The following is a 9,331-nucleotide window of genomic DNA, read 5'->3' on the forward strand; positions in this document are numbered from 1 at the left end:
GGACTAGGCTGGCACACAATGGAAAGGCACCCCGCCTTCAGGCCACAAGTGGCCCATCGGGACCATCCGACCACCGTATCATCCTCAGTTGAGGATGCAGATAGGAGGGGCGTGTGGTCAGCACACCGCTCTCCCGATCGTAATGATGGTTTTCTTTGACCGGAGCCGCTACTATTCGGTCGAGTAGCTCCTCAATTGGCATCACGAGGCTGAGTGCACCATGAAAAATGGCAACAGCGCATGGCGGCTGGATGGTCACCCATCCAAGTGCCGACCACACCCGACAGCGCTTAACTTCGGTGATCTCATGGGAACCGGTGTATCCACTGCGGCATGGCCGTTGCCTACGCAATGGAAAGACTGATGTGAATTTTATAAGGCGTGAGTAGGCTGCTTCCCTACAACTGGGATGTACTCTTTCTCCCCTACTGTTCTTTCTGTGTATCGAAGAAGCAATGACGGAAATGAAAGGAAGGTTCAAGAGTGGCTTTAAAATTCAAGGTGAAAGGATACCAATAGTAATATTCGTTGATGATATTACTGTCCTCAGTGGAAGTGAAGAAAAAATTGCAGCATCTGTTGAATAGAATGAACAGTCTAATGAGTAGATAATATGGCTTAAGAGTAAATCGAAGAAAGAGAAAAGTAATGGGAAGTGGCTTAAATAAGAATACCGAGAAACATAAAATAAGAACTGGTATTCACGAAGTCGACGAAGTTAAGAAATTCTGTTACCTAGGCAGCAAAATAACCCATTACGGACGGAGCAAAGAGGACATAAAAAACAGACTAGCACTGGCAGAAACGACAATCCTGGCCAGGAAAAGTCTAGTAGTATGAAATACAGGCCGAAATTTGAGGAAGAAATTTCTGAGAATGCACATTTGGAGTTCAACATTTTGTGGTAGTGAAACATGGATTGTGGGAAAACCGGAAGAGAAGAGTATCGAAGCATTTGAGATGTGGTGCTACATACGAATGTCGAAAATTAGGTGGACTGATAAGGCAAGGAATGAGGAGGTTCGCAGAACCGGCGAGAAGGAATACATATAAAAACGTTGCCAAGAAGAAGGGACATGTTGATAGGACGTGTGTTAAGACATCAGGGATTAACTTCCATAGTACTAAAGGGAGCTGGAGAGGATGAAAACAGTAGGGGAAGACAGAGATTGAAATACATCCAGCAAATAACTGAGGGTGTAGGCTGCAAATGTGCTACTCTGAGATGAAAACGTTGACACAGGAAAGTAATTCGTAGCGGGAAAGAAAACGTCTTTGCACTAACTATTCGTCCAGTGTATCACGTATCTTCCTCCAGTACTCGAAGAAGTGTTTGATGTGGCTAATGTAGTGTACGCCAACTCCCCTCCCAGTTTTTCTGACTGATTTGATGCGGCCCGTTACGAATTCCTCTCCTGCGTCTAACCTCTTCAGCCGAAAGTAGCACTTACAGCAGATACGTCCTCTTTATTTGCTGATATTCCACTCTCTCTCTTCCTCTACAGTTTTGAACCTCTACAGCTCCCTCCAGTTCCACAGAAGTTACTTCCACATATTCCTTTCCTCGCAGATTCTGTAAAGAATCTCCTCATTCCTTACGCTGTCAGCCCACCTAGTTTTCAACATTCGTATGTGACACCACATCTCAAATGCTTCGATTTCCTTCTGTTCCGGTTTTCTCACAGTCCATGTTTCACTACCATACAGTGTTGTGCTCCAAATGTACATTCTCAGAAATTTCTTCTTCCCATTAAGACCCGTGCTTGATACTACTAGAGGTCTGCCGCCCAGGAATACTCTTATGTCCTCTTTGCTCCGTCTGTCACTGATTGTTTTGCTGCCTAGGTAGTAGAATTCCTTAACTTCATCTACTTCGTGATCATCAATTCTGATGTTAGGTTTCTCGGTATTCTTATTTACGCCACTTCTCATTACTTTTCTCTTTCTTCGATTTACTCTTCGTCCTTATTAGCTACTCATTAGACTGTTCATTCCGTTCAACAAATCTAGTAATTTTTCTTCACTTGCACTGAGGACAACAATGTCATCAGCGAATCTTACCACTGATGCCCTTTCAACTTGAATTTTGATCTCACTCTTGAACTTTTCTTTTATTTCCGTCATTGCTTCATCGATATGTAGATTGAACAGTAGGGGCTATGGCGAGAGCCTTATACACTCATACCAACGTGAATGGTCGTTTGGTTGTCACTTATACTATTAAATATAAATAACTGAATAGAGACGAGTCGAAGGGCTTACCTCTTTTCAAACTGGTAGACGTTGTTTTACTAGTAGAATATTTAAGAAACACAATCAGTCTACAAAGGGAGTTGCTTAAAAATCATTCGCGGGACCCAGCTTAGAATACTATTAAAGCGTGCGGGACCAGTACCAAATAGGACTGATAGGAAATATTGAACGTATTGAGAGAAAGGTCACAGGTTTTTTCCATCCAAGGGAGAGAGTGACAGACGTGCCTAAGAAACTGATACGGTAAACACCTGATGATAGAGGTAAACTATTCTAAAATGACCTACTATAAAATTTCAAGAACCAGCTTCTGCTGATGAATATAAAAATGTATTACAACCGCCTACATATCGCTCCCAAAGAGATCAAGAAGAGAAGATTTTACTAATTACATCACCCACCGAGGTATTTAAGCAGGCATTCTTTCCACGACCTATACGTGAATCAGGAGGGAAAAAACCGTATTTAACGGTACAAGGAGACGTACTCACTGCCACGGACTTCACAATGGTTTGCAGAGACAGGTGTAGATGCAGATATAAATGGTTTCTGGGACAGCGACTTGCAGACCAGTCCTTTAGAGTATTCTGACTCGCAACAGTAACCTATTATTCTTTTTAATTTCTAATTGAAATTCACTTTAATATTATACAATTCATCCTCTGGAATTAGTAAGAAGCTTTCTTTTTTCTCGTCCGGCACAGGATGTTTCTAGGGGCTTCGGAAAGTATGTTACACATGTCGTCCCATGCTAAGACCATTGCGCAACAAAGGTGCTGCGTTGACAGAAGAAAGTACATGTGTCGGGTTTCTTGTACACAGAGTTCTTTTGCGATATACACAACAGATGCGTCACAGTGCGCGAATAAATGGCTCGCCAACCGGAACCACATTCGAAGGTATGCGAGATAGTGCTAATTTTGTGGGCTAAACGTGTAAATTGGACACAGATTGCTTATAAATCATTCGTGTGGCCCATCCTAGAGTATTACTGAAACGTTTGGAGCCCATATCGGATAGCACTAACAGGGAATATTTGATGTATACAGAGGAGGGCAGCACGAGTGGCTACAGATTTTTTTACCCATGGCAGAGTCAAGAGGCAGGACGCAAGTTACCCTATAAAGGCTACTTATAAAGTTTTAAGAACTGGCTTTAAATGATGATTTGAAGGATATACTACAAGCCTCCACGTACCGCTGTCGCAGCGATCGTAAACACAAGATCCTAATTACAGCACACACAGGGGTATTGAAATAGTCGTTCTTCCTCAACTACACATGCGTGAATAGAACGGGAAGAATCTCTAAGAACTAATGACTTCTGTTGCCAATTAACAAAGATTTACAGGGCGTGGATGTAGATGTAGCTCTGGACCCAGCTGGCCGGCTACTCTCGCTGGCGCAGAGTCCACAGGCGGGGGGGGGGGGGGGGGGCGGTGCATAGTTGCACAGCCACACAGCGCCCTTACTGAATATCTCCCGGCGCTTCTTACGCACATCCAATTAAAAGCTCCATTCAGATTCTACTAGTCTACCAATTACAGCCTGCACCGAATCGCGGTCCCTCTCGAATAACTATGCAGAGCCGCCGTCGCTTCGCGCCTTAAGTGGATTCATCCACGAGGTTCTCCCTCTAATTTTCCGCCCTGCTTCTGGCGCTTGTGTTATTGATCAGTGTTATGAGGCAGGAAGCCCATAGGAATTTAAAATCTTGAATATGCCAGCAGTCAGAAACCGTGGAATAATAAATACAATGGGAAGCATACAGCCAACCAGTTGCACGTCAAAAGTTTATTAAAAATTTTACCTAGGTTTTGATAGACATAAACCTGTCGTCCCCGGAAGAAGTAATAATAGCTAAAAATACGAGTTATTTCAGTCAGTACGGGGAAGTCATACGTTTAGCAAAAATAAATAAAAACACTGAAGTATGAAATATAATTACGTGTTACATATTCTGTGAAAAGAGAAACGAAGTCATTCGTCTTAGTCAACAGTAAAATGATCCATGTAAACGCAATGGCAAAGCCGTAAGGCTTATTCAGCAGTAAAAATGATCCATGTTATATCTAAGGCAGACTTGTATCATACACACAAACAGACAACTAACAGGAAAGAAGGAACAAGCTAACGGGAAACTTTCGGCCTGGTGGAGCTCACATAAGAAGCGGTGCCAACCACGAAAGACAGCTGACATGTTAATAAAATAACATTACAGAAACAGTAACATAACAAAAATATAAAAAAGCATATAAAGCTATGCAAATAATGAACAAAACTACAACACATTTTAAGTAAGATATAGACTGATTACGTATTTGAGAAAAATAACATGTCGAAGCAGCGCGGAAAAACCGATACAGGTGCTATGTCACTTTAAGAAATCCATAAAAAATGTTTTTGTTTTTAAGCTGTAATTGATCATTAAGAATGAAGCCCCTGTAATTGGAATTGTACTAAAAAATTTGAAATTCGCCCATCAAGTCCAGTCCAAAACCCTTCTCGTCCCTGTGCAACATAACCGTGTCTTCCAGTTTCATAGGGGAGTGTGCACACTCTATAAGATGCTCGGCATAAGTACATTACCACCTCCTTTATCCAATAAATGTTCTTTGAATCTAAATTTTACTGCACTTCCTGTCTGCTCTGTACAGAAACAAGGGCAATCATTGCACCTTATTTTGTAGACGCCAGAAACAGAAAATGATTCGTCATCGTTGTTAGTTGAAAACTAAACTTTAAAACCATATTTGTTAGCAATAAGGCTGCTTATCTGAAATATTTCCTTGAAGTGGTGTGCAAAAGAAATTCTCTTGCTGTTTACCTTCTTTTTCCAGTTTGTACTCTCCTAGAGTGGGTTATTTTTTATCGATTTTAATATCCAATATTTGAACTGCTAATTATGATTCGTAGGCGTCATTGCAGGCTATAGCTTCAATCAGATTTATCTGTTCCGGAAAATTCAGCAGGGATAACGGATTAACCAAAGCAGGAGGAATACTAGTGTGGATAGAAGCCAATTTGTGTGCTTGAGAGTGAGCCTAATCAACCGGAATAAAGCTGTAAGGAAAAGTTTGTCTTCTACAGATTCTGAAGTAAATTTTATCGTTTTTTATAGCCAAACTAAGTAATAGAGAATTCAAAGTGAGACGTCAGTGTTGAACAAAGATTATCGTCGAGTTTCACATTTCGTCTACATCGGTGGCCGCGGTAGCCGAGCGGTTCTAGGTGCTCCAGTCCGGAACCGCGCAACTGCTACGGTCGCTGGTTCGAATCCTGCCTTGGGCATGGATGTGTGCGATGTCCTTATGTTAGTTAGGTTTAAGTAGTTCTAAATTCTCGGGGACTGATAACCTCAGATGTTCAGTCGCATAGTGCTCAGAGCCATTTGAACCATTTTTTCGTCTACATCTGGTTCACTATGCTCGCATTAATGGGGAAGATAGTTTCTTAAGATAATTTTTATCTCCAGATACAATTACACTTATACTTTTATATTATCGTTTTCAACAGTATCGAACAGTCATCTTCAGATCGATGTGCAGCACAGCAGTTTAAGCACTGTCGAGCTTCGTGCGTAGTCACTAACTCAGTCAGTCCTCGGCAACATTAACACTGCTGTGCTGGACATTGCTGTAAAGATGGTTGTTCGATACCGTTGACACCCACAATGTAAAAATTTCAATCTGGTTGTAAATAAATTTAACAAATATAGCAACCACGGTCGACACCACATGATACAGAAGATGTCGTATTTCGTAAAATACTTTCTTGTTCCGTAACTTTGCAGAAATGTTTGCACATATTTATAAGAAAAATAGGGAAAGAGGTGTTAGAAACCTCAGACTGTTAGACTTGGTGAGCAACAAACAGTAGCAGCGGCACCTGCAGCAGCTGTATGAGCTGCGAGCCGTGACAAGCCGCTATACGCAGGGTTGCCATAAAGCCGCATTAGCCGGGTGTGGGGTTTTGGGGGAGGCTGGGTGTGGGGTTTTGGGAGAGGGGAGAGGGGGGGGGGACGGAACGGATGAGGATGCTAGTGGGCAGATCAGTTAGCCAAGGGATACTGCATCGAATCAGACCCAAAAACAATTTCTGAGTACTTGACCAAAATGGTCGCTTGGTTTCATGGATATGTTCTGTAGCAACACGGATCGTCAGTTTCGTAATGAAGGGAAGTGTTGCGTGTAGGAATTGTAGACAAAGATCAAGGCAGTAAAGCGGTTTAGAGACCATGGTCAGGTGCACGTAGGTTGCCACATCTAGATAGATTTGAAAAGATTGTACAGGATAGACTGTCATAGAAAGTTATACCAAACTATCCTTGGGACTGAAGACAACAACAAACAGCTACAGAATCAGTAAATACACTTAATGAAACGGAAGATGTAATTTACTTATACAATGCCCGAGACGGAATGGCAATGTACAGCTCATAATTGTCAAGCTACCAGTTATTCTTATGCTCTCAAAACGAGATCTGAAAAAAGGTTGATAGTTACTTTACCGATTCCTGTTTAAAAACAAATAAAGTAATTTAAGACGCAACTTCCGTGCTGCAGGTAGGAATGAAAACAATTTAACAGTACCAAAAACTTTCACAGGCTTCATAGACCCATGGAATAATCTCGGTAACGTGAACAGAGTGACTTGTTCAAACTTTCGAGAAAATGTCAGTGATGCACACAAACAAATGGGCTCTTTAAAAAGACTACAAATTAGTTTGTGACCAAGAAAACAGAACTAATACGGAAGAAAAATTTGGTATTTGTGCTAGTGCGCTGTACCACCCATGCTTAAGGGTGAGGCTCCATCCCTGCCACAGACAGCTTGTGTGTGTGTAGTTCACTTGTTTGATACATGTCTGTGATTCGTCGTATTTGCTTCTTCTGCTGTAAAGGATCTAGCAGCCTAGAAGGAGGAAGCCAACTGACGAACACTTTCAAATGTGTGTAGTCGTTTTAACAGCTGTTTATATGGTAAATTTCTCAAGTTTGTCAAGGCTGAGAAACCATGTTTTCTACGTGGGGATGACAATGTGAGGGCAGTAGGAATATTAGGTAAAAACGGCAAGAAATCTTCTAAAGAGCCGCGGTCAAACCATATAAATTGGAAATGACTGACGTTAAACATTGCTGTTCTGACGGAGCCGCTGTCTACAATATCGTCGTAGCTGTCAGTCATTGCAATTCTTCTTCATTTCCTTAGAATTTCAAACATCTGTTCACCACGTCGGAATTCAGCCTTCCTAGCACCGACTGTGTCACAGACTCTTCCCACTTTTGTAGGGGTGTGACAAGATCATACTTAATAATTATGTGAAGCCGTACCAGAAAACATAACTCTTAGACCATTTAGGCGTAGTGGTATAGGGATTGATGTAGGCCGGAAATAGCATGCTTGTCTAAGTGATTGAAACCGAAAATGGCACGCTCCTTAGCAAGAAGTATATAAGTGTGCCTGCAAGCATTTCAGAACAGTTTTGCGATAACATTATGGTTGTAAAAATCTGTGATCAAGTTGACTGTCAGCAGAAGTCAGAGAAGGGACGGTCTGTTATGTTAAGGAAGGAGTTGTGTGGATCATTTGACAATTATCTACGCAGTAAATTCTCGAAGTTCGTCACTGTTAGACATGAGGAATACTGGAGAAAATCGGCAAGGAAACCATTTCGAGGAAACATAAACATCATGTGGCTACATCAGGATTTAGCCAATGTTTGAATTGGATTTTCTAATGGAAGAGCTGTCTGGAATATTGCAGACGACTGGAATACTGTAGACAACTCTTTTGGATTTGGACATAAGGCAAGATTTTGTCAGAATTTTTAATAAAATGGAGATGTGTGACTACTTAATATCAGACGACAACTTCTCCATAGAAGGAGACCGTCAGGGACGCATCAGTGTGATTGTGGACAACGATAAAAAGTTGTAATAGACTGATTAACGTGAGTAAAGAGATATATGTCAAATCACAGGTCTAGGAGTAAACAAAGTTATCACTAACCGCAGTATAGATTTTATAAAGTGTCCAGAGGCGCTATTAGGAGGAACATGGTTAAGAGCATGGTATTACCAAACTTGTGGATACAATATAGAACTAAAGAATGTATCGTGTGTTCGACCCTGTGAAAACTGTTTAAGGGTACTAGACTCTAACAAACACTATTTACACCGTACCCACTGTACTGTGGGCCAATGCTATCCATGTGGTGTCAGCTAGCTAATAACGGAATAGGTACTCTGTGTTGTTTAACAACATTCTGCGGTGTGTCTCCTGGGGTGATAAGAATACCCATAAACTGACTTACGTACAGGTAAGCTGACAGACTCTCGAGAGTGGAAAAAGCTTATAAGTTATGTTCTGTATACAACAGTTTTAACTGTCTACCTGTAAGCTATGTGGAGATTCTTAACATCGACTGCGACAAATATGATATAAGTACTGTACAGAAGTATGGTACAATATTTAAGCAGGTGAAACATATTTTTCGCTAATTAGGACACTGTTCGCCGCAGTACCATCAAATATAGCTATTGCTAAATTGGGTCTGGTTCCCATAAACAGATGTTAAGGAAAGGAATTAATGTGTCGAACAGACTTAAACCATTCTCCATTAAGGAAATTACTTCCCTAAGTGCTGTTAATGTGTTATGTCCATGAAAAAGAAAACGAAATGGAGGACATCGGAGTTGAGAAACAGAAAGTGGAGTGATAATATATCTCAACGTTGCAGGCGTTACGTCGTTTGTTTTGGTAACCGAGGCCCGAATAATGCAATCATTGTAGAGTATATCTGTATAATAGGGAAGGCTATTCGCTAAAACTGCGCTGACGACTCATTGGGAGATTTCAAAAACCATATTACGTGCTTTTACAGAGACAGAGTAGGTAAACTTGAGGAAGACTAGAAGAGATTTTGAAGCTGGGCAAAGACTTGTTCGAATTTGTTAGATGAGTAGAATTGCACCCCTATCTTACTAATATCGTTTAAAGTGACGTTCTAGAAATACAGTTATATAACAATTAATATTATCTGTCAGGGCTCTAAATTCTGTAAGGTTTGCTTTGCT

General features: G+C 41.2%; 1 pseudogene; it reads right to left on the reverse strand.

The window, feature by feature from the left end:
* Window positions 1-228: 228 nt before the first annotated feature.
* Window positions 229-345, reverse strand: LOC126237573 (5S ribosomal RNA; annotated as a pseudogene).
* Window positions 346-9,331: the final 8,986 nt, after the last annotated feature.

This window comes from Schistocerca nitens, chromosome 2, assembly GCF_023898315.1.
Source record: "Schistocerca nitens isolate TAMUIC-IGC-003100 chromosome 2, iqSchNite1.1, whole genome shotgun sequence".
Lineage (NCBI taxonomy): Eukaryota > Metazoa > Arthropoda > Insecta > Orthoptera > Acrididae > Schistocerca > Schistocerca nitens.